This window comes from Balaenoptera physalus, assembly GCF_965194825.1.
Source record: "Balaenoptera physalus genome assembly, chromosome: 2".
Lineage (NCBI taxonomy): Eukaryota > Metazoa > Chordata > Mammalia > Artiodactyla > Balaenopteridae > Balaenoptera > Balaenoptera physalus.
The window spans coordinates 176,507,147-176,533,645 of record NC_138883.1 but is presented as its reverse complement, the minus strand read 5'-3'; the positions used below and the strand labels follow the sequence as shown (position 1 = coordinate 176,533,645).

At 39.6% G+C, this 26,499-nt stretch overlaps 1 protein-coding gene across 11 annotated transcripts in view; it reads right to left on the bottom strand.

Annotated features, from left to right (window-relative positions):
* ARHGAP12 (Rho GTPase activating protein 12) overlaps nucleotides 1–26,499 on the bottom strand; it is a 113,671-nt gene that overhangs the window by 58,456 nt on the left and 28,716 nt on the right. The gene's annotated exons all lie outside the window — the stretch shown is intronic.

Genomic DNA, 26,499 nt, shown 5'->3' with positions numbered 1-26,499 from the left:
GCAACAAGAAGTACTTCCAATACATGAATCAAATAAAAATTAGTTCTCAAATATTTATAAGACGTAAGTATTACACACTTAAACTGAACAAAGAGCCTTGTTCATGAACTGTCACCAACAAAAATAAGTGGATTTTTCATACCAAAAAAAAAAAATCTTTAAAAGGAGAACACAGAAACAAAGTTAATTTTATGGGTCATATCTGTCATTAATTAACAACTGAACTGGGACCAGTACCTCTGCACATGACCCAATTTAATATTTAAAAAAAGACCTGGCCTGTTCCACTTCTATCTATATGCAGACGAAAATAGTCTTCCCACTATCCACAGAAAGGAAAAACTGGGGAGCCATATATAAAGAAGGTAACTTTAAACTTTGATTGTACCTGAATTCTTACTTTAATACCAAAAATACTGAGATTTGGCCCGCTTTACTTTTTTTTTTTTTTTTTAAGTATTTGTTTATTTATTTATTTATGGCTGTGTTGGGTCTTCGTTTCTGTGCGAGGGCTTTCTCTAGTTGTGGCAAGCGGGGACCACTCTTCATCGCGGTGCACGGGCCTCTCACTATTGCGGCCTCTCTTGTTGGGAGCACAGGCTCCAGACGCGCAGGCTCAGTAATTGTGGCTCACGGGCCTAGTTGCTCCGCGGAATGTGGGATCTTCGCAGACCAGGGCTCGAACCCGTGCCCCTGCATTGGCAGGCAGACTCTCAACCACTGCGCCACCAGGGAAGCCCCCCTCTTTACTTTTGACATTCAGTCCTTGTTTCTAAAATAAACTTCAGAGAACAGGAGAATACATATTAGCTACACTTCTTGTTTCTTAATTAGCATATGCTACTCTGTACTAATACTTAAGTATTATATCTACCTTACCATAAATGCCAAATTATATCTATATTACTGAATAATCAGTAATTTATATTAGAATAATCAGTCCCTGCAGCCTATAACCATACCTTTAGATTTAGATTTATGGGGAAAAAAACATATACCAAAGTATCAAACTCCAAAATGGAATTCTAATTACTTTTTAAACTCTATTTTAATTCATGTGGAAAAAAGACATTTATGTGCCTTTGGTAATTTACCTGCTTAAACTCTGCTTTACCATAATTGCTAATTATAATAACACTGGGTCAGTTAACAGAATGAGGACAAAAAGAAAAAATATGGTCCACAAGCCAATATTCAGTTAAAATAGGACTGAAATTTGTTTTAGTTTCACAACTGAAAATTGCACATCAACTTTATTTATTTATTTATTTATTTTAAAAATTTATTTATTTTAGGCTGCCTTGGGTCTTCGTTGCTGCATGTGGGCTTCTCTCTAGTTGCGGCGAGCGGGGGCTACTCTTCGTTGTGGTGCGTGGGCTTCTCACTGCGGTGGCTTCTCTTGTTGCAGAGCACGGGTTCTAGGCGCGCGGGCTCAGTAGTTGTGGCGTGCGGCTCAGTAGTTGCGGCTCGTGGGCTCTAGAGCGCAGGCTCAGTAGTTGTGGTGCACAGGCTTAGTTGCTCCGCAGCATGTGGGATCTTCCCGGACCAGGGCTCAAACCCGTGTCCCCTGCGTTGGCAGGCGGATTCTTAGCCACTGCGCCACCAGGGAAGCCCTGCACATCAACTTTAAACTGGAAAATGCAACTTTCCAAAAGACAATATTCTCACTTAAAGTCAAATTTTAGGGGGAGGAGGGAAATATATTACCCTCTGTTTAATAATTTTTAAATACAAACACTTGCAAGTTGAAGTGTTCATATCTTAACGCATGGCTGCACTGAGATTTCAAGCTCTGTACAGTATTCTGATATTTTCTGCAACTCACTTATTTAGCTATCATTTAAGAACTAATTATGAGCCCGGTGGGAGATGAACATGAGACAGTCCCTGTCCCTCAGGGTCAGCAGCCTAGCAAAGAGGAAGAGACAGGCAGAACACGACTCCAGGGGCAGGAGCTGAGAGTTATACGGAGAAGCAGCACTCAAGAGAGAGAAGAGGGTGAGATGGGGTGGTCGGGAAAAGGCTCCCGGCAGGTTTAACTGCATCTTAAGGAAAGCAGGAGGAAGCCAGGGGCGCCGAGAGGTGGTGAGGACCCTCCAAGAACACTCACGGTCTTAGGCGTTTAAGCTGACATAACACACGGAAATGAAACGCAGTCTTTCAATAATGAAACATAACCGGCAGCTAAGTGAATTCAGTGCTGTTTTCATGGTAAGTAAATTCTTTTTCTTACTGGTTTTCTAGTTATTGCAACCCAAGGCTGCCCAACTCCTCCGGGGCTTGCTGTCTTACATTCAGCTACTAAGGGCTCTCATTCCACCTGGCTTCTGTCCTCCCCCTGCTCCGCGGACCGTGGCCAACAACCTGAAGGAGCCCTTCACATCATCACAGGTCCGTCACTTATGCCTCCTCCCCGACAGACATAAACAAGGCAGGTCCCAGGCGGGAAAGCACGGAGGCCTGACGGATGCTCGTTTCTGGGAACCACACAAACACACTGGAGTCATTCCTGTGCCACCAAACCTGACGTAACTGCTGCCAACAGAGCAACCGGGCCACGCCATCAACAGAAATCACTGTGGTTCAAGACTCTGGACCTACAGGGTGGGTAGACAGCAGCTGACAGACACCACAGCGAAGAGACCAGGGTCCTGGGGCCCAACACATACATAGTCATGAGGGGGTGTGCGTACAGTTGGGAGGTTTATCACAAGTAAAAGATCCGCCAAAAAGGGACAAGTGACAAATTTCCCCTTGGAGATCAAGCCCACACCTCTCCAGTGTCAGCTTCTGTTGTCCTCACGTGGGCCCTTCCTGGGCCTAACTACCCCGCAGCTTGTCGTGGAACTTACGACACTGCAGTGTCATCCCACATGGACTGCCGGCCTTTCCCTCTGGAGCTCGATCGCCTTTCACGCAGAAACGGCTGCCTGGTTTCTCGCTTCGTCTTTGGCGCCAAGCACAGCACTCGCGCACGGTAAACACTCAGGATGTTCTTAAAGGAAAATTACCTTTATAGAACTAAAGAAGCTATCATGAAATCCATGCACTAAAGTTAATTTCCTACTCCTGTGTTTACAGTCTCCCTGGGAAATCTTAACTGACTCCACTGCTTCGAAAAAATCAAACTCTCTCTCAAACACCCACCTCCCTCCCCTGAACAGCAGACGTGTTGTGAAGAAAGACCTACTGGCATGCATCCTCCGGACGCTCAGACTCATCACCTCCTCGGCCTCAGCCTCTGTCCATAACACACTACCCTAGTATCCTCACCAGTTCAAACAGCGGCATCGCGAGCTCCTCAGGGGGAGATCTCAAAGTCACCCTGTGTCTCTTCTCTTTACCCCAGTGAGCTTCTACTAACTCTTCCCCCTACTCTGTCTTGAATTCCTTCCTCTCCTATCCCAAGACAACCGCCTTAATCGAGGCAGTGAATAAGTGAGGACAAGTCCCATTTCTCCACCTTGTCGAACTGATCCTCCAGTCCCAAGAGTTATTCTCCAAAAACAAATCTGATCTCGTTACTCACCCACTTCAAAAACATCAGTGAATATTTCATTGACTGTAGAAGTTCAAATATCACAGCAGAGAATTGAAGGCTCCTAAAAACTTCAGTCCCAAACAATCTTTTCTGCCTTTTATTGCGACTGTTTTTACATTCTTTGTCTAAAACCGCCATGTTACTCACAATTCTATTAATGTCATGCTATTTTCCCTTGTTACACCTTCAAATCATTATCCCTCTATCTACAATATACTGTCCCCAACCACCAACCCGTGAACCACATATAAACCATAACGAGTTGGTTCAAAGGTCACTTTCTCTTTGAGATGGACCTCTATTCCTCAAGGGCAGAATTTGTAGATTTCCTGTGCCTCTAGGGCAGCACTAACACAAATATCACATGAGCCAGGTGGTTTAAAATCTTCCAATGACCACATTAAAAAGGTAAAAATAAAGAGGTGAAATGAATTCTAATAGTATATTCATTCAACCTAATATTCAAAATATTACCATTTTACTGTATAATGAATATCAAAATTATTGAGATATTTTATTTTTTCTGGACTAAGTCCTCAAAATCCAGCATGTATTTCATAGCATATCTCAATTCAGATCCTAAACTTTCATCAAAAATACTTGATCTGTATACAGATTTCGTAAAATTTACAGTTAAAAACTAGATTCACAGACTCAAATGATTCCAAACAGTCTTAAAAGTTTTCCCATAAATGAATCAAGTATGAGTTTTAAAATTTTAACTTGGAGTAACTGAAATAAAATAAAATAAATTGGGCTTCCCTGGTGGCGCAGTGGTTGAGAATCTGCCTGCCAGTGCAGGGGACACGGGTTCGAGCCCTGGTCTGGGAAGATCCCACATGCCACGGAGCAACTGGGCCCGTGAGCCACAATTACTGAGCCTGCACGTCTGGAGCCTGTGCTCCGCAACAAGAGAGGTCGCGACGGTGAGAGGCCCGCGCACCGCGATGAAGAGTGGTCCCCACTTGCCGCAACTAGAGAAAGCCCTCGCACAGAAACGAAGACTCAACACAGTCATAAATAAATAAATAAATAAATAAAAGACTGTGAATTTCTAAAAAAAATAATAATAATAAATAAATAAATAAATAAAATAAATTCAGTTCCTCAGCCTCACTAGCCACATTCAAAGTGTTCGATTACCACACTTGGCCAGTGGCCGCTAGATCAAATAGGGCCAACTGGCAGCACTTCGTATTCACCTGTACTAACTGTCCCCAGCACACCCCACAGTAATTAATTGTTGTTCTTCTGCCTCCCAGTAAACTGTAGGTCCCTGAAGAGTTCAGAGCAAGACCACGTCTTAATCATCATATGCTCTCAAAGTCTAGAACTGAAGATCCCTTCTCAAGCCCTGACTCAGACTCTGATGATTTCTGTTTTCCCAGTAACTGCTTTCCCAGTCCAGAGTATGTTTTAAAGTAGAAAGGTAAAGGGAATAGCTGCTAGATACTAATATTTATTGATGAAACCTCATTATTAATCTGTGTTAAAAGTATTCAACCAGAGTTGCTTGTCCTTGGTCAGTTAAGCAAACAAAATTCCTCAGCAGGACATAATGCTGAGATAACAAGACTTAGTTACTATTTTATGCTGATGAAGCAACAGTGCAATGGCCTGGTGCACTGCCATTCATTGTTACAAATCTCCCTCCCTGGGAACTTGAATGGTAACTCTAGGATCAGCACCCAGGGGATGACTAAAGAATACCCTGTTGCTGAAATTTCTAGAGGGTAAAAGTTTATGGTACAATTACAAAGGGAAAAAAATGCATCTGTGTTTAATTATTGAAAGCATGTACTACATGTACAAATCTAAGCTTAGAAGCTGAGGCATCTGGCAACAGCAAAAAATATAATAATTTCAAAAAGGTACAAAATTAATCCATAGTAATATGGGATACATTTAAAGGGCTGACATACTATCTTTCCTCTAATATTCTGACAAATGACTATTCCTTTTTGCTTTTCAAAAGTAAGATTCTGGAAATAAAATATTTTGAAAAACTTTCATTATCTAAGGAAAGTAATTTATAAATTGTTATTTCGAATAATACAACTAAATAAATGGGTTTCTAACTTACCACATGTCCTAATTCATTAACAAGTCTGCATGAGAACACTGTAATACAACTCCTTGGATAATCTATTATTATATTAATTCCAAACTGAGTGTTAGTTATGTTTTAAATCATTACTTCCTTAAAGCTATACTGAAAGAAGGTCTAAGTATACAAAGTGAATAAAAAATTGATGATTTACCATCATTTTGATTGCCCAGCAAGAAATACTTAAGCCCTGAATTCCTTAAAAAATATTCAAAATACGTATTAAAATACATATAGTATGAATCTATACATATAAAAATATGTGTATACTTTCACACACATACATACATGCATGAAAGAAGATCAAAACACTACGTAAGGGGCTTCCCTGGTGGCACAATGGTTAAGAATTCGCCTGCCAATGCAGGGGTCACGGGTTCGAGCCCTGGTCCGGGAAGATCTCACATGCTGTGGAGCAACTAAGTCCGTGCACCACAACTACTGAGCCTGTGCTCTCGAGCCCGCAAGCCACAACTACTGAGCCTGCGAGCCACAGCTACTGAAGCCTGTGCACCGAGAGCCTGTGCTCCGCAACAAGAGAAGCCACCGCAATGCGAAGCCCACGGACCACAAAGAAGAGTAGCCCCTGCTCACCACAACTAAAAGAAAGCCCGCGCAGCAACGAGGACCCAACACAGCCAAAAACAAAATAAATAAATAAATAAATTTATTTTTAAAAAAACAACACACACACACTATGTAAGATTTTGCAATTTATTTCATGGAATTACGGCTGGTTTTGTTTTGTTTTTGTTTATCTGTATTTTCTTTCTCTTTTTAAAAATTTATTTATTTATTTATTTTTGGCTGTGTTGGGTCTTTGTTGCTGCACGCGGGCTTTCCCTACTTGCTGCGAGCGGGGGCTACTCTTCACTGCGGTGCACAGGCCTCTCATTGCAGTGGCTTCTCTTGTTGTGGAGCACGGGCTCTAGGCACATGGGCTCAGTAGTTGTGGCTCGCGGGCTCAGTAGTTGTAGCTCATGGGCTCTAGAGCGCAGGCTCAGTAGTTGTGGTTCACAGGCTCAGCTGCTCTGCAGCACGTGGGATCTTCCCGGACCAGGGCTCGAACCCGTGTCCCCTGCATTGGCAGGCAGATTCTTAACCACTGCGCCACCAGGGAAGTCCTGTATTTTCTAATTTATTCTTCAAGGAGCACATTTATTTTGAAGATTAAAAATTTGTGGGAAAAAAAAGGCCATTAGTTTTAAACCCACAAAACAATTCTGGAATGACCTTTAGGAAGTTCTATAGCCTAAGCTACAAAGGCAAGAACATTTATGATATCCATGGAAGTCAATACTCAAAACTTCAAGTTTACCCAGAAAGTCTAGAGCAGGCAAGGAGGAAGGGCTTGTTCCTGGTCATCGATATTTTGGGTTCTTTCTAAGCCAAAAATGTAGTCACTGAACTTAGAATTATGACCCTCATAATAAGCCACGATGAGAATAGCGCTCCCTTTAGCAAGTTCTCCAAGTAGCTAGTGGATAAAGCACGGTAGGGAGAATGGGATTGTTCTACAATGACAGTGATCAAAAGTCTAGCACCTCTTTGAGCCGTTCATCCTAAAGTTTCACAAGCTGAGACCTGTCTAGACATTGGGTAATCATTCCCAGCCCTTCTTTCTTTAGAACCATCAACACCATCCATCTCCAGAACTTTCTTCATCTTGCAAAACTGAAACTCTGTACCCATTACACAATACTCTCCATCCCCCTCTACCCCAGCCAGTGGCAACCAACATTCCACTTTCTGTTTCTATGAATCTGACTACTCCAGGTGCCTCATATAAGTGGAATCACACAATACTTGTCCTTTTGTAACTGGCTTATTTCAGTTATCATAACACCCTCAAGATTCACCCATGCTGTAGCATATGTCAGAATTTACTTCTTTTTAAGGCTGAATCACATCGTATTGTATGTATGTACACCCAAAATTTTTTCTATGCATCTGCTGATGGAACTTGGGTTGCTTCCACCGTTTGGCTATCATGAATAATGCTATGAATATAGACATACAAATATCTGTTGTAGTCCCTGCTTTCAATTCCTTTGGGTACTGTGATGATTGACTGGATGTGTCAATTTGACTGGGCTAAGGGGATGCGCAGATAGACAGTAAAACATTACTCCTGGGCGTGTCCGTAAGGGTGTCTCCGGAAGAGATTAGCATCTGCATCAGCAGACTGCGTCAAGAAGACTGTCCTCACCAGTGGGGGTGGGCATCACCCAGCAGTTCAGGGCCTCAACAAAACAGAAAGGCAGAGGAAGAGCAAATTCACTCCCAGCTTGAGATGAGACATCCACGGCTCCTGCCCCAGGACGATGGCTCTCCAGGTTCTTGGGCCTTGGACCACGAGACATACCCCGCCCCCCACCCCGCCCCAGGTCTCAGGGTGTCTGACTTGGACTGAATTACGCTACTGGCTCTCCTGTTCTCCAGCTCGCATACGGCGGACCGTGGGACTTCTCAGCCTCCAGAACAGCATGGGCTGATTCCTGTAATAAATATGCTCTGATATGTATCTACATATACCCTGTGGGTTCTGTTTCTCTGGAGAACCCTGACTGATAGATTTATACCCAGAGCCCTTTTCTCTTGAAACTGCTTAAGTAAGGCTTACCATTACCTTTAGAGGTCATTACCTAAAAATAACACTGATGCTTTACATGTTTTCCGCTTCCCAACATCTTACACACACTGAAGACCATTAATCCAAAAGAGGCGGGAAAATCAATCAGCAGCTTAAGTTTAAAAGCAATTTGTTTTTGCTCCTCTTGACCTCCTCATACAGCCCCATTCCCAGGGAGAAAAATATAAAACATTCTACTTATATTTTAACATGCAGGAAACAAAATCCACCTAACAAATGTACTCCAGGTCAACGGAGAGTTAAGCTAGTCAAAGCTGCAGTTTGTTTTCCAAGATCCTTGGTCTCCTTTTAGAGCCCCTTCCAACCTCTCTTCTTCATCACAGCTAGCTCTCAGTTCAGAATTTTCAGAAAAGATTCCTAAATACAAAAGACATGTTTCCCATAAGTCAAATTAACCCCAATCCTCATCTAAGACTCACAATTACTCTACCCTGTTCCAAGGCTCACTTGAGACACGGTGGCTCCCTCTGTTTCCAATCAGCGCTTTTTTTTTTTTTTAAGATTTTTTTGATGTGGACCATTTTTAAAGTCTTTATTGAATTTGTTACAATATTGCTTCTGTTTTATGCTTTGGTTTTTTGGCCATAAGGCATGTGGGATCTTAGCTCCCCGACCAGGGATCAAACCTGTGCCCCCCCTGCAGTGGAAGCGCAGAGCCTTACCCACTGGGCCACCAGGGAAGTCCCCCAAATCAGTTATTTATATGTTTGTTCCTTTTTATCAGGTATCTGAACATTCACAGGAGAAATAAAAAGGTTTTCATTCAGGGTTCAGAAGTCTCTAGAGAACAACTGCGGCAGAGACCTAAATTCTTTATTAACTTCTTGCCTAGTTTGTCCTTTTGGGATACTGTTGTTCTTCAGAATGAGACATACTGAAAGTGGCATAAAGACGCCTGGTTCCTTTTAAGAGAAGAAAAGGCTGGCCACAGGAAGGAACAAGTCTGGTTATCACAGTTTTCAGGCTCCACGTTCTATTTTGGTGAATGCACTAACATAAAATCTATGATACGAATGTGTCAGAGCAAGTAACTATTTTAAGAGTATCCATACCATTTTTCTAATTACAGCGTATTTAGTTTTTATAGGAACACTGAGATTTATTAATTCCTATTTAAATCGTTAAAGCTGTAGCTAAAAAGATAAAAAGGTCACATTCCTCCCCACTTGATTATGTCACGTGTTCTTTAACAGCTGGCGATTAAGTTATTGTAACTGAAGAATAAACTGATTGTTTTTCTCCATAAACTCATTTAAATTATAGTAACAAAACTGTCGATGAGAAAGATTAACTAAAACGTAAAATAGATGGTTTTTATATAAAAACAAGAAGTTTTAATCTCTATGTATATGTTACATTACTTGAATATTTAGCAATAACATCCACATGACATGGGTCTTTCTCAATGCTTTTCTACAGTAAGCATAATAAATCAAGTAAAGGAAAACCTGACATACTCAAGGGAGATATTTTGCAGGTAACTGATAAAATTTTGAAACCATACTTTGCTGGCTAGAAAAGTGATGTATTAATAAGCTGCACAAAATGTTAGATTTTAATTATAAAATACAGATATAAAAGGCAAAGAAGAAATCTATCTTCCTTTTATAAAAAAACGGAAAATAGAGACTAGAATTAAAAAGGAAAAAAAAAAAAAACCCTCCAGAAAAACTACTCAAGTATAACCTATTGATGTCTCCAATGAAGCTGTAATCATAATAGGTGCAGGCTGTGACCTTTTGCTTAGAATTTTTAACTTTTAAACAGCTTGCACTTCCATATTTTCAAAATCAAACTCCTAAGCTTCCTTTCATACATAAAATTTGAACTGTCTTATACCACCTGATGAACTTTTTGAGCAAATAATGGCAACAATTCTGTTTCAGAAGCCTTAGATTTCTCTGTATAGCAATGTTTCTGCAGTCTTGTATTTGAGTATTTTATTGAATTTTACACTTTTTAAAATAAGGTAAAACTATGAAAGTGGAAAAAAAATACTGCGGCATCTCCCTATTTATAGTAAAGGGACAGGCAAGATACGGTCCAAATGCAGCCTATTGCCTGTTTGTGTAAATGAAGCTTGCCGGAAGCACAGCCATGCTCCTTTGTTCCCACTGTCTCTGGCTGCTTTATGCCACAATGGCAGAACTGAATACTTGTGACTGAGACCACATAGCTCACAAAACCTACAATATTTGCTCTCCGGTTCTTTACAGAGAAAGTTTGCCGACTCCTGTGAAAATGCCCTCCTCAAGCTAAGCTAGATTTTATTAAAACCAAGCACACAAAAGTTAGATGCATATGCATTGTGCTGCATTCTTCCAAAGCGACTACTTCAAATAATTACAAACTTTAGATTCCTTCAACCTTGACATTCTCCTTCTCTAGAAACCTCAGAAAGGACGGACGGAAAGTGCAATCTTCAGCTACGTACAAGTGTCACTTCCATGTTAACAGTGAGTTTCAACTGATTTTCTTAATCCACATGTTAGTTTTAATACCTATTTCAAAGATAAGAAATTTTCTCTTCCTTAACTACGGAAATAAACACTTATCAGAGAACTTCAGTGGTTTCCTTTAAAAAAGGAAAATTTTATTTAAAAAATATAACTTTATTAGACCTAGCCTAAGTCAAATAGTCACAAAAATTAAGTGCAGAATCTCTAGCTTTCTTGCTAAACTTTATTGTTTAACTTATTTAACTTATCCTTCCCCATGTATCTTTCCTCTGACCTCTGATCTTGTATTACCTAGTTCATTGCCTTACCCTACTAATTACCTGCATCCCCACAAAGCACCTAACACGCTCACATCCGGCTCCAGTTTTAAAAAAAGCCAATATAGACTAAGAGACTGACACTAGGCTGGTAGTTTTTTTTGTTTTTTTTTTTTTAATTAATTAATTAATTTTTTTTTATATTTATTTTTGGCTGTGTTGGGTCTTCGTTTCTGTGCGAGGGCTTTCTCTAGTTGTGGCAAGTGGGGGCCACTCTTCATCGCGGTGCGCGGGCCTCTCACTATCGCAGCCTCTCTTCTTGCGGAGCACAGGCTCCAGACGCGCAGGCTCAGTAGTTGTGGCTCACGGGCCCAGTTGCTCCGCGGCATGTGGGATCTTCCCAGACCAGGGCTCGAACCCACGTCCCCTACACTGGCAGGCAGATTCTGAACCACTGCGCCACCAGGGAAGCCCTGGTAGTTTTTATATCAAATGTATTCCTTAACTAAAATCGCCGCCACCTGCACTACCAAAGCCGTACTAGAATCTCCTACACAGCTCCTCCACGGTTACAGTAACGGCGCCTACACGCTTCTACAAGGTTTCCGGCAATTCTCTGCAGGTACTTTTAACAACCCCTGGAGGTCAGGGAATGTCCAATTAAAATTTTCTTATGGGAGATAATAGGGAAGCAACAGAAATGATCCACTGTTCTACATAGGTATCCTGTATGCATTCATAAAGTAGGGCTCTATTAAAAGATATGCTCTGTGCTCACCGTCAAATCCCCAGAACCTCACACGATACAAGGTACACAGCTGGTGCTCAACAAATATTTAGTGAATGCGAATTATTTAATTATTCCATTAAATCTAAAGCTATGGTTTTTGTTTTATTTTATTCTTTTCCATCAGTGTTTTCCTTTCTAAATAAAAAATGATTAAAATATTTAACAAATATGTATGAAAAAAATCTAACAGTTCTATTAAAGCCGATAGTTCACAGTGGGTATTCAAAAACTGTTGTTTAGTGGTGATCATGTTTTTAAAATTAATTACTTTTTTTTTTTTTTTTGGCTGCGTTGGGTCTTTGTTGCTGCGAGCGGGCTTCTCACTGCGGTGGCTTCTCTTGTTGCAGAGCACGGGCTTCAGTAGTTGTAGCATGTGGGCTCAGTAGTTGTAGCTCGCAGGCTCAGTAGTTGTGGCGCACAGGCTAAGCTGCTCCACGGCATGTAGGATCTTCCCGGACTCGAACCCATGTCCCCTGCATTGGCAGGCGGGTTCTTAACCACTGTGCCACCAGGGAAGCCCCTAGTGGTGACCATTTTGTAATGTATAGAAATATCAAGTCGCTATGTTGTGCACCGGGAACTAACATAGTGTTGTAGGTCAATTATACTCCAAAAAACAAAATCACAGGAAAAGAGATCAGATTTGTGGTCACCAGAGGTGGGAAGAGGGTGCTGTGAGGGGAGGGGGAACCGGGTGGAGGGGGTCAAAAGGCACAAACTTCCAGTTCTAAGATAAACAAGTACAAGGGATGCAATGAACAGCATGGTTAATATAATTAATGCTGCTGTATGTTACCTATGAAAGTTAAGAGAGTAAGTCCTAAGAGTTCTCATCAAACTCTTTTTGTTTTCTTTTTTTTAATGTTGTACCTACATGAGGTGATGGATGTTCACTAAACCTACTGTGGTCATCACTTCATTATGTGTATAAGTCAAATCATCATGCTGTACAGAAACGTACACAGCACTGTATGTCAACTGCATCTCGCTACAACTGGAAGAGAAGAAAAAAACTACTGTTTAATTTGATGTGTCCAAACCTCTCTGAAACACAGGGAAGACACTGCAGATTCTATCTTCAAATATCCTGACTTATGGTCTCAGAAAAATGCTTATCCAGAAAACAGAGCCTGACATCACTTCATGGAAAAGAACCAAATGTAGATACACATGTAACTATCTATATCAAATAACCCTAGTAATTAAGTTCTACCTTTAATATTTTGATCAGATAGATAATTATACTTCTATGACTTATACATTCATCCATTCACTTACTAAGTAAACTTTATTTCCTACATAATTAAAATAGGCTTGTGCTATTTTTCTTCTATTTTTAATTAAAATGTCAAAAACATATAGCTCTATGGGTATGTTTGAGATCAAAGTAGTAAGAGTACACCTACACATAAATATAGAAAACACTTAACAGTATATTTGTGGACCAGGCACTATTCTAAGAACTTATATAAATCCAACTAATCTTCATAAAAACCCTATGACATAGGTACTACTATTATTCCCACTTTACAGATGGGGAAACAGTTCCAGAAAAGTTTGGGTACTTGTCCAGGTTTGGACAACTAGAAAGTGATCAATCTGAACTTTGAACCCAGGCAACCTGGCTCTTTGCCTCTCTTATACTATGCTGCCTCTAGACTTGATTAATGGGAAAAACTTTTATGAAAGTTATCAATATAATATTGAATTCTTAGAAAGAGTTATTAGTTATGAGCTATAAAATGTAAAACCACACAAAAATTCATGTCTTCTTTAGAAGTACATTATAGGCTAAATTGGAAAAACAAGAAAAGGACTTGTGCCAGTGAATAAAGTAAGATTTCTGTTTGACAACACGTATGTTAATTAAGAAACAGAAATGAGAAGTCATACTCTTTAATGTCTTTTGATTTAACTAGAGCCTTTTATGCTCTCCTTCATTCACTTACTCATTCAAGAAATGTTCAATACATCCTGATGGACAGGATAGAAAAAAGTAACAGACAAATCCCTGTCCTTGAGAGGCTCTGCAACTCAGGAATGACAAGCAAGGCTCAAAGCAGTAAAGTGTACTTCCCAGACTTTACATCACAGGCTTTCCCCCCAAAACTATATCACGTCAGCTTTCCATAAGAACATTAAAACTGACAAAGGATTATCAAATATAATATATAAATGTAGTGACCAATGTCATGGTAAAAAAAAAAAAAACCTGCCTAAGAGAGTAACATTATCCCTATAGGCTGAGAAATGGGAATAAATGCCCTGGGCCCACAGATGTGTTACAAGAGGCCCAATATAGTATACAAAATACATAAAGCACACAGCCAAATAAACTGATTCTAACCCAATGTGCCAACTATGCATTTCTTAAAACTTTTTGCTTGTGTCCTTAGAAGTTAGAAAATCTCTTTTGAACGGTCTCAAATAGAAACCCAGAGTTTAGAACTGTCTTTTTTTAAATAAAATTTTACTTTAGCAATAAAAAAAATACTACATAGCAATGAATATTTACTAAGCATATACTCTGTTCGAGGCACTTGACTCTCTCATGTCATTAATGTCCTCAGCACCCATGATTCCTCCCTCCTCACAAGGGAGTTGTTGAACCAAGATTTAAAACTAGGTCTGTTTGATTTCAAAGTCCAGGCTATTACTCACTACCTATACTGTCCCTACCAAGTACAAGTGACAGTAATCATATCTTACAGCTGTGTTTAATAAATACTCTTATTATCATAGTGTAAAATATTTTCAAATTTAAGAACTGGCACATTCTCTCTCCCTAAAGTTACACACAGAAAAACACTAACAAGAAATATTAAGTGCTAAGTTATTCCACTTTAATTTCATTTTGCCTATCTTCCAGTGAAAGATTTGAGAATACTGGTCTATAATTTCTAAATCATGCCTGTCACGCAAAAGTAAGCAATAAATACTTACCTAAATAAATAATGCTCTCCTCTCCACGAGCACGGCAACCATTTGATGCAGTTCAGATTTCAAATACTACCTCCCACTCGTCCCCAGAAGTACATTCTCACTTACGCTCATCAGAACAAATGTTGTGACTTTTGGTCTGGTAAGTACGGCTGCCTCACCACGACACTACCAAAATTCCAAGCTCAAAATGCTGCCAGCTCTCCAGCTAAGTGTGCAATGCAAAATAAAAGCGGGATGATTAACAGCGCGGAAGTGTGTTTCACTAGGAAACAGATTCCTTGATTCAATACCCCAAGTCACTGAGCACCTGTAAATACGGGACACTAGGTAATTTTAAGCGAAAAAAGAATTCTCAAGATTCATTTCATGGCTCTTCAGTATGCTGAAGTAACAAAAAAATCACAATCACTTGGGAACTATAAAATAACTGCCAAGACACACCCACCATTTTTTCTTCTAAATGACCTTCACATACATTTCTGCCTACAGGTGCCACACCTGTCTGCTCTCCCAAAGCCAGGGATGGGACACCTGCCCCCAACTCAACTAGTTTCCCAAAGAGACAGGGAGGCTGAACTCCCCCCACTGACAACCTTCCACTAGATTACGTGCTTGGGTACTTATGAGATTCTAACTAACACAACTCTGGTCTTCATCTGTGGAGAAGCTATTAGACAAAAAGATAAAAAAGGCCATGGGACTTCCCTGGTGGCACAGTGGTTAAGAATCCGCCTGCCAACGCAGGGGACACGGGTTCGAGCTCTGGTCCAGGAAGATTCCCACATGCTGTGGAGCAACTAAGCCCGTGCGCCACTGAGCCTGCACTCTAGAGCCCACGAGCCACAACTACTGAGCCCTCACTCTAGAGCCTGTGAGCCACAACTACTGAGCCTGCAAGCCACAACTACTGAAGCCCGTGTGCCTAGAGCCTGTGCTCTGCAACAAGAGAAGCCACCGCAATGAGAAGCCCGCGCACCGCAATGAAGAGTAGCCCCCGCTCGCCGCAACTAGAGAAAGCCCGCGTGCAGCGACAAAGACCCGACGCAGCCAAAAATAAATAAATAAATTTATATTAAAAAAAAAAAAGAGCTAAAGAAGGCCAGACATATGCTCTGGGCTCTCATTAAGAGGCCAAGAATGATAAGTAAAATTCAGAGGGTAGGGCTTCCCTGGTGGCGCAGTGGTTGAGAATCTGCCTGCTAATGCAGGGGACACGGGTTCGAGCCCTGGTCTGGGAAGATCCCACATGCCACGGAGCAACTAAGCCCGTGAGCCACAATTACTGAGCCTGCGCGTCTGGAGCCTGTGCTCCACAACAAGAGAGGCCGCGATAGTGAGAGGCCCGCGCACCGCGATGAAGAGTGGCCCCCGCTTGCCGCAGCTAGAGGAAGCCCTCGCACAGAAACGAAGACCCAACACAGCGCAAAAAAAAAATAAATAAATAAATAATAATTAAAGGTGTTAATAATTTAAAAAAAAAAAAAAAATTCAGAGGGTAGCGTCACCAAAATAAGTCCACATCCATAGGATTTTAAGTGAATGTCAGAATAATGAACACAGAGATAAAGAGATCACAGAGTAGGAGAAACAAGTGTTTTGGTTTAGATGTATTTTTTTTTAATCAGACAAAAAGAAAAGTAAACATACACATTAAAAAAAATTATAGTAATTAGAGCCTATCTAACCAAAACTGTTACCTGGAATTTTTCAACATTTTCACTTTAGCAGAATTAGACAAATGACACCTGACAGTACAATTATTTTTTTTCCTACAGAAGTAACGCTGAGTATGCCCTGGAGACACTATGAACTAACAAATATACTATGTACTATACAGACAACTAAGAGTAATAATAATGATGACTACAAACGTCTGATTCTTTGAAGGAAGGTTCAATAATCTTTCATATGCTAGTTTTACTATTTCTGGAGAGCAGAGTGAAATACACTAAACTATGAGCTCCTTAAAGGCAGAAACCAGACTAGACGTGGCATCTCTTCTAGCACATAGAAAACCTTTAATAGGTGCCGAATGAAACAGAGATACTGGATATTCAATTAGGCAAAAATTTCTATCCCCCAGAAAAACTGACTGAGGTTTCAGTGCATTAAAAGCTACATATTTATTTACTCCCTAAGACTCACATTAATTATCTCCTTGCCTGAACGTGCTTCAAATTTTAGTTCAACAAGCTAAAAAGATAAAAGAAGAGAAATGGTGTTAATTCATGTTATAGGAAAGGACTGAGAAACAGTCCCAGCACTGACTGAGCCATCTCTCATTCTGCCTAAGGAAGAACAGATTCAGAAGGCAGATTTCCCCCCAACCCAGCCCCTTTGTTAAGCTTTCCATTTTCTACCTTCAGCACAAAAAAATATTTAAAACAGTCTGACTGCGGGAAATCTTCCTCTTTTCCATCCTTACTAGAGACACACGTCTTTCACTTCTTGGCATTTCTATTTTTGCATGGTCAGGGTTCTCAGATCTTGAAACTCAGTGCGCTCCTGCTGTGCCCTCCCTGTGGGGATGGGACTTCATGTAAACTATATATAATTTTATATGTAAGTATGAACAATTTCTAATGCAAGAAATTTCCAACATTTTAATCTTACTATAGTTCATAACACTGCATATATGCTTACAGCAAAAAAATTAAATTTAATTCTATGTATTGTTAAAAGACCACTGACTATGGGCTTCCCTGGTGGCGCAGTGGTTAAGAATCCGCCTGCCAATGCAGGGGACACGGGTTCGAGCCCTGGTCCGGGAAGATCCCACATGCCACGGAGCAACTTTGCCCATGCGCCACAACTATTGAGCCTGTGCTCTAGAGCCCGCGAGCCACAACTACTGAGCCTGTGTGCCACAACTAATGAAGCCCGCGCGCCTAGAGCCCGTGCTCCACAACAATAGAAGTCATCACAATGAGAAGCCCACACACCGCAATCAAGAGTAGCCCCCGCTCGCCACAACTAAAGTAAGCCCGTGCGCATCAACAGACCCAACACAGCCAAAAATAAATTAATTAATTAAATTTTAAAAATTAAAAAATAAAAAAAGACCACTGACTATATGCCTACCAAATTAACTGATAATAGATTTTAACAAAGAATTCATCTCTCTAACTGAAATAGAGTTCAGCCAAAATGTCTCTGGCCAAATTTTAAAACATTTTACCAAAAAATTTTATCATCATCAAACCCTAAACCACTAACATACACCCTGAACCTATAAATAAAGGCATTAGATTCTAAGGAGAAGAATCTTGTGAGGCCTCAGTCAGATAGTACTTTCCCTTAGCTAAGTGCAGACCCTTTCACCAAAACAGCATTCTCAAACTTTTTGATCCCAGAGCCCCTTTACCCTCTTAAAAAATTACCTGGGATACAAAAGAGCTTTTGTTCCTGTTCAATATCATATCTATTGATATTTACCATTAGAAGTTAAAACTAGGAAATTTTTAAATTATTTGTTAAATTTATTTAAAAATAATAAACCTATTGCACGTTAATATGAATATGTATTTAGAAAAATAATGATAGCCTCCCCCAAGAACATCAGTGAGGAAAACAGCACTGTCTCGCAGTTTCAAATCTCCTCATTACCTGGATTCTCATACCTGCTTCCACGTTAAACCTCTTGCAATATGTTGTTCTGGCTGAAGCACATATAGAAAAAATGGTCTTATGCAGACATACAGACAATAAAAGGAGAATTATTTTAATAAGCTTTTCAGATAATTGTGGACATTCTTTAACATCCTCCAAAACTCTAAAATGAGTAGCAGTTTCTTAAAGATTAGTTGCAATGTGGAATCTAAAATCACATCAATTAACGATTTGTACTTTGTCACATTAAAATCCATTGGTCTATCTTGCCTCTGAATGACTCTTGTATCCATCATGCATTGGTCATTTGAAAAATATGAATTCACTGAGTTAGGCTTATCTTATTTTCCAAATGTTGGAACATTTCATTACACAGTATCAAAAACAAAAAAACAAATACAAAATCTTTAACATCACCACTGCTTTCATCAGGAAAGTCTCGAGATTGAAAAACTATAAGCTCACGGCGGCAGATACAAGTTTTCAAGATTCTAATTTTCACTTGAAAGCTTGATTTTTATCATTTGCAACAAAAATCAATTTTTTTTAAAGCAATGGCCTTACTTTGTTCATTTTTGAGAAAATGTCTAACAAATGCCCTGCTATGAATAAGCAGTCTGTCAGTCATTCTTTCAAGTAAAATTGGTGTTCCATTAAAAAAGTAACTGGTTAAACTCACAACTCAATCAAACAAGGTTAGGGGACTTCCCTGGTGGTCCAGTGGTTAAAGACTCCACGCTCCCAATGCAGGGGGCCTGGGTTCAAACCCTGGTCGGGGAACTAGATCCCACATGCATGCTGCAGCTAAGAGTTCACATGCCACAACTAAGGAGCCTGTGAGCTGCAACTAAGGAGCCCACGTAAGGCAACTAAGGAGCCCACGCCTGCCACAACTAAGACTCAGTGCAACCAAATAAATAAATATTAAAAAAAAATCAAACAAGGTCAGAATTTTGATATAATTATTTTTAAGTATTTTTAAAGGTATAAATACTCCCCTGACTTCATAAACTGAGAATATGCCAGTTTATTCAATGTAAAAAGAAAGTTATCCCTACCTGCCTTACAAAGCAGCTGGGAAGCAACCACATATGGAAGTATCTATTCTAGTGCCTGACACAGTAAAGATGCTCAACTAACCATGGTTAGTTCCTTCCATCATCCTGTCTCTCACTATAATATTAATATTAATGAATCCCCTTTAGTTCTTCATTTTTCTATTTCTCTTCTGTAACCAAGTTGTCACTCACCTACCTTCCAACCACTTTTAAGTTACTGAATTCCTCTCTATGAGACAGAAAAACAGACAGGTAGTATTCAACCATAGGTTACAGAAAGAGGGCTTCAGAAGTCAAGCATCTTGTAGAAAGGCTCTGAGACACAAATTTCTCTGGTTTAGAAGCCTAGCCCTTTCCCTCTCCCTTTAATGTACCAAGTTACATTCATGATTCTCCAGAAATGTGAGCTCGAGTGTTGTTATAACACGCTTCAAAATAATTGTTGTGATAAAATTGTTCAAGGAGTCATCCTGAGTTTAAACCATCTGTCTGGCATTTACTGAAGCAATTGCTAAAGATATTCTATGCATACAGATGAGATTTTTCTCAACAAAAATGCAAAAATGTTTCCACATCTGTTGTTTTTGTTGATATATCACCTAGATTAGCAAATTCTTTCCTACGAAGAAAACAGGGTGAAAACACAGAACATTTTAACATTTTTAATGAACACATTTTTAAATGACTCTTAAAATTATGTCATCTTTCCAACCATCTTTTCCTACTGCTACTCTACTACAATCATACTAAAATTATGTATGTGTGTATACATACATACCCCCACATACATACACACACATGCATACACATACACACATACATACATACCCACATACACACACTCATACATGCATACATATGTACACACATATGTGCACATACATACACATACATACACTCATACTTACACACATACACACACATACATACAAACGCATATGCATATATACATCTAAAGAGACAGAGAGAAATTTCCAGTATTTCAAGTCAACTGACACTGTGACTTTGATCTTTAAACATGTCTAAGACTTAAAATCACAAACTGGAAAATTCATGCATTAAAGTCCATCAGAACTGGTCTACAGAAGTGAAGAAATTTATATGCAATTGATGTTACACAGTATCCAAGAATTCTAAAACATAAAGAATACACTCATTCCATATTCCAAAAGATAGATATATTCCAACGTGTAGCAAATAATTGTGCCATATGAACATGTATTGTTTTGACTGCCTAGCAGGCCCTCTTTTCAGGTACGAGCACCACCGCCGTCCTTTCTTCGGTTATGTGCCCTCCCCCGAATGATGTGATTCTGATGGTACTGCCAATCATACTACCCTGCGCACCTCACGCCTTCTTTGTGATGGGCTGGCAACAAACACAGTGCTGACGCATCAGCGTGCTCAGCCCACCTACCAGAGGAATTGGTCCAGAGACAAGCACAAGACTTAATTACGCTAAGGCGAGCTGTCCCTGCAAAGGATTTCACGTACGCACTTCAGGTCTTTCTTCTGGATCTGACTGTGATGATAAAAGCGTGGCGCAGTCAGCGGCTGTAACCTGTATATTAGGGTTCTCCAGAGAAACAGATACAAGAAGATGTGTATAGACAGGCAGACAGACAGATAGACAGACATAGAAAAAGATTTACTTTAAGGAATTGGCTCATGCAATGGTGAAGGCTTGGCAAGTCCAAAATCTACAGAGCAGTCTGGCAGGCTGGAGACCAAGGGAAACACAGCAGTTCGAGCTCAAGGGTGGTCTGGTGGCAGAATTCCTTCTTACCAAGGGGAGGTTCTATTCTCTGTTCTATTAAGGCCTTCAACCGATTGGATGAGGCCAACCCACATAATGGAGGACAACATGCTTTACTCAAAGTCCGCCAATTTACATGTTAATCTCATCCAAAAAACACCTTCACAGAAACATCCAGAATAATGTTTGACCAAGTATCTGGACACCATGGTCCAGCCAAGCTGACTCTTAAAATTAACCATCACAAGTTCACCTCTTATCAACTGCAGACATATCATGTTAAGCATATTAAGTTGCTTTTTTTAAAATCAGTATTGCCTTCACTATACAGATTCTTTACTATATTATTTGTTGTCAGAAGTTTGCTGGCAGAAATGGGTAGGATACAATCTTTGGCTTTAAAGACTACAATCTGAAGAGAGTAGGACATGCACAAAGGGAATATTACTTTGCTCTTCCTACGCTGAACTAGAATCAGTCTGATAACTCTGTCCTGGCCAGCTCTTCCCCTGGCCTTCATGGCACTTGATAACTGACCTGGCACAGAATGGGTGTGAACTGGGAAGACCTCAGAAGAAGAAGATATGGTCGACAACTATTATATGCCTGCCTGGCACCTCTCCCTTATTCTGGGAGCAGCACGTCTGCCACTTCTGAGGGGGAACTGCTTCTCCTCAAATTCCAACTACGCAGTTTGGGTATGGTCCAACCATGTCCCTGGTCATAAGCATAAGCATAACCCAAGCCAAGCCAATTCTTTCTCCAAGATTTTCTGAATTAGAACTAAGGGAGGAAAAATAGATGCTCTAATAGAAAAACTAAGGATGTGACCCTAGCACTTGCCAGCAACTTGTCTATAGCCATGTGGAAGAAGTCTGTTTGGAAGAATGACAGAGTCATGGAAGGGGAATCAGAGGTAAGAGAGAAAGGATAAAAGGAATCCTGACAGTGAGAAGGCCTTAGGTCCAATCACCCCTAATGCCTACATGAATAAACCCTTCCTCTAGTTTGGTTGCATGAGCCAGTAAACTCCCTTTTGCCTAAACTAGGCACAGTTGGGTTTCTACCACTAAGTTCTGACTAACAGACAGGAATTAAAGCAGAAAAGGGTAAAATAAAGCCAAGTGCATCTAGGATCATGAGGCAGAAGGACAGGTAAAGTTCATAGGAAAGGTAAAGAAGAGACCAACTTGTCTCAGAAAAGGCAAAGGCGAGAAAAGGGTCAGGAAAAAGGTGAAAGGGAGGTGGACGTAAAGAGTTTCCTGTGGACTGTGAACCCAGTGGTACCACACGCATGAATATACATGCAGTCATTTTCTTGAAAAGATGGTCTACGGCTTTCACTAGATCCTCGGAAAGGTCACAACCAACCAAAGAGGAAGGAGCCGATAAACAGATCGATGCTAAATTAAAGCAGTCTCTTTATTCCAGAAGGAAGTTACTGATAGATGATAAAGCATTTACTTTCTAATATCAAGAGTTTCTGAGAAAAGACCCCCAGCAGTTAGAACAAGGTGTTCTTCTGATGGAGAATAGAAGGCATGCCGAAGAGAGTAAGAGCAGTCATCCTAAGAGATCTCAATTAATTCTGCCTTCAGGTTTGACCCAAATGTCATCTCAAGCAGATCTAGCTCCTCTCCCAAATTTCCATCTAATTAAGACATTTATGCCTAAATTTCCTTAAAGAGGATTCATCAATTTTCACTCCATAATTACTTTGCCCAAAACTTTCACTTTAAGAACATGGATTTCTGGATACCTTGAAATTAGAGCAAAATTTGATGTAAATGTGCATTTCTTGAGAGAGGAGTTTGCATTTTTCACCAAATTCTGATTGCATTTTTCATCAAACTGCATTTTTCATATAAATCCTGTGACTTTATAAATATGTATGTAGTCAATCAAATAAAATCAAAAAAACTTTATTCTTTCCTGTTTTGATTTAGTAGAAAGATTTGACAAGAAGATGATCCTAGAAACAGAACATGGAGTTCCCCAAATGCTATTCAGAGGAGGAAAATACAAAGAAAGGAAAGCTAAAGGACACTGTAGTTGAAAAACTTCATAAGTTTGCCTAAATATGGCTGTCTTTATTTACAGCTGATTATAAAGGAAAAAGTCAAACTAACAAAACCACCCAAAAAAGCACTGCTGATCTCATCACTCCCAGGGATGTCACGAATTAAAATATTACTGAAATAAGATTCAATCTTAATACAAACAACTTTCCATATGTGGCGATGATGACCATTTCTGCAGATCATCAGAACCCTTTTCTTTACTTCCCACCACCCCTTTAGTACTTTATATGCACAAGCAAAGGACAGTCCAAGAACTGGAATGGGACTAAAATGCCAATCAATTACTACTTGCTAAGGTAAGTTTAAAGAATAAAAAAAAGATTAAAGAGGGGAGAGAGAAAAACTATTTTATTATTCCACCTGCAGATTTCACATTAATACATTTCCTGTTCAACACAGGCAGAGATTATTAAGGGCTTACTATAAATATGTTCGATTTCATGTACATCTATTCTTATATTGAGTCTTTTATTTATTATTTATTTTAGTTATTTAAATGTAATGTCAGTTCCAGTTTACCAGCTTTTTCCCTTTTATTTTCTAAAGATAAAGCACCAGATACACCTATCTTGGTTGTCTCAAAACAGTCAACTGTTTTAACTAATTTTTCAAGAGTCAAGTACTGTTAATACTAGATTATGCATTCTGGGCAGGGGGATATAGAAAACCCAGAATCTGACAGTAAATTAGCTTGCCAGCCTTCTAAAGCAAAGCCACTAAATATACCTGCCAGTTGCTTTGATTAAGTAGATCTGCCACCCATGAGATCGCCTTTCTGAAATTAGGTAGAGATATTAATCACTCCAGTTTCTGTGCAAAAAAATATACCACCAATTCTACTAATAATTATTATCAAAAGGAATACAAAGTTCACCTTCACACTCAAATAAGTAAAGGTACAGCTTTCTACTTTATAAAAACATTTAAAAATAATTTTGAAAATTGTTTAAAAATCCAGGAACCACTGAAAATGTTCATCTCCTATGATTCAAGGTCTAAGAAAGATTTTAGTGATGTTTAATATATATACTAACTTAAAACATCAAGTTTTAGAAAACTAAGGGTTCTGAAAGAGCAGTGAAACCCTTAAACATACTGTGTCTGGGCATTCTAATCTCTAAGACTGCCAGCAACTATAAGACTTGGAGAGAATAGAACTAGTATCGTGCTTGGGGCTTCCCTTTGTGCCAGATACACAAGGAGTTCCACACACAGTATTTCATTGAATATAACAACAATTCTCAGTTCATTTTTAGAGGTAAGAAAACTGAGGCTCAGAGATTAGGGGACTTGCCCACGGACATACAGATACACAGCAGCAGATCCCAAATCTTAAAAGCCACATCTGTCCTAACTCAAGTTCAGACACCACATTGCCCTAAATTTAAAAAGTAAAATAGGGTTTCCCTGGTGGCACAGTGGTTAAGAATCCGGCTGCTAATGCAGGGGACACGGGTTTGAGCCCTGATCCAGGAAGATCCCACATGCCGCAGAGCAACTAAGCCTGTGCGCCACAACTACTGAGCCTCTGCTCTAGAGCCCACGAGCCACACCTACTGAGCCCACGTGCCACAACTACTGAGCCCTGTGCTACAACTACTGAAGCCCGTGCACCTAGAGCCCGTGTTCTGCAACAAGAGAAGCCACCGCAGTGAGAAGCCTGTGAACCACAAGGAAGAGTAACCCCCGCTCGACGTAACTAAAGAAAGCCCGGGTGCAGCAACGAAGACCCAATGCAGCCAAAAATAAATATAAACAAATAAATAAATTTATTGAAAAAAAAGAGACATAATTTGAGAGCAAATCACAAAAGACAACAACAACAAAAGTAAAATAAACAATACCAGTACTCAAGAGACAATTCCAACCGCTTTGAAATAAGACACTGAACTTCATCCATACTTTACCAAAGAAAATCATGATATAAATGCTGAAGATCAGGTTTTCAGACAAATTCACTAAAACTTATTCAAGCCATTATATAGTATAAGCCATCAGCACCCAAATCTCCTAAAATTCCTAATTTGGGAGCTGCTCTAAGCAACAAAGAAATTGAACAGGAAGTTGTGCTGAGTCTGAGCAGGTGACAAAGCAGCATTTCAGAGAATTTTAAGGAAGCTACGTAATGACTCCAGGGGTCCCAGCAGCAGGGCAGGGGAGGACTTCACAAAAAGGTCTACCAACAGCGAGCCAGGATTTGGACGCAAGGGGACATTATTAGCTGCTGCTATACAAAGCTAATTTACGTCTGTTTTCAGATTCAGCACCATCTTTGTGGAAACAGATTTAGGAAAATCTCTAACAAACACTGAAACCTTTTATACCTAATCCTGAATTAACCAGAAAATCCAATTAGCCTGAAAATTTACACCTCTCAGCATTCTTCTTTGTTTAACAAATATTCTGTTTGCATAATAGATATTTTGAAAATACTCCGTATGGTGAAATTGCACATATGGTACGATTCTTACTTTGTAAATACACAGATATATGTATGATTGTATAATTAAAATCTGTATTTTTAAGTACAATAACCATCTGTATTAACAGTCCACATAATATGGGAATAAAGACTAAAAACAAATATTTAAATATTTTTCAATTAGAAACAAAGCTTCAATCTATAACAAATTACAGAATTGATTTTGTAAACCTCGTGTACTATAACACCTAGAAATGTTGATGAATTGTTCCATATATAAAATTTTCCAGATGAATTTAATAATTAATTTCAAATGCCAGAAATACATTAGTTTAGCACCGTCAATGAAGAAAGTCTTTCTATAAATATATCTGCCAACATAAAAAAGCTAGTATAGAACATAAACATTTCTAGATTCATAGTCATCATAAACATTCATACTGTATTTTTAAAATAACATGATTCTCAGCTTTACAGTATTTTGGCCTTCTTCCTAAAGTCATCACTTCTTCTGGCATCCTGTCAGCCTCACAGACGAAGGTCTACCATCTCGACTTTCCAGCTTTAGACCTCACTTTCTAACTACAGGGAACCAGGAAACTTGATACTCAAGGCTGGTAAGACACACATATTAAAGGAATATTAATGAGATCATGAGAGAAAAATAGGGCATCAGGAGCAAAGCGTATAATTTTTAAGGCTGTTCTAAGGTTTGGAGCTTGGAACTAACACTGATTTTTCAGTTTCATCTTCGTATCAACCATTAGTATAAACTTTGAAATGACCTATAAACTTGCTCTGTTGGAGACCCTGCATATGATGT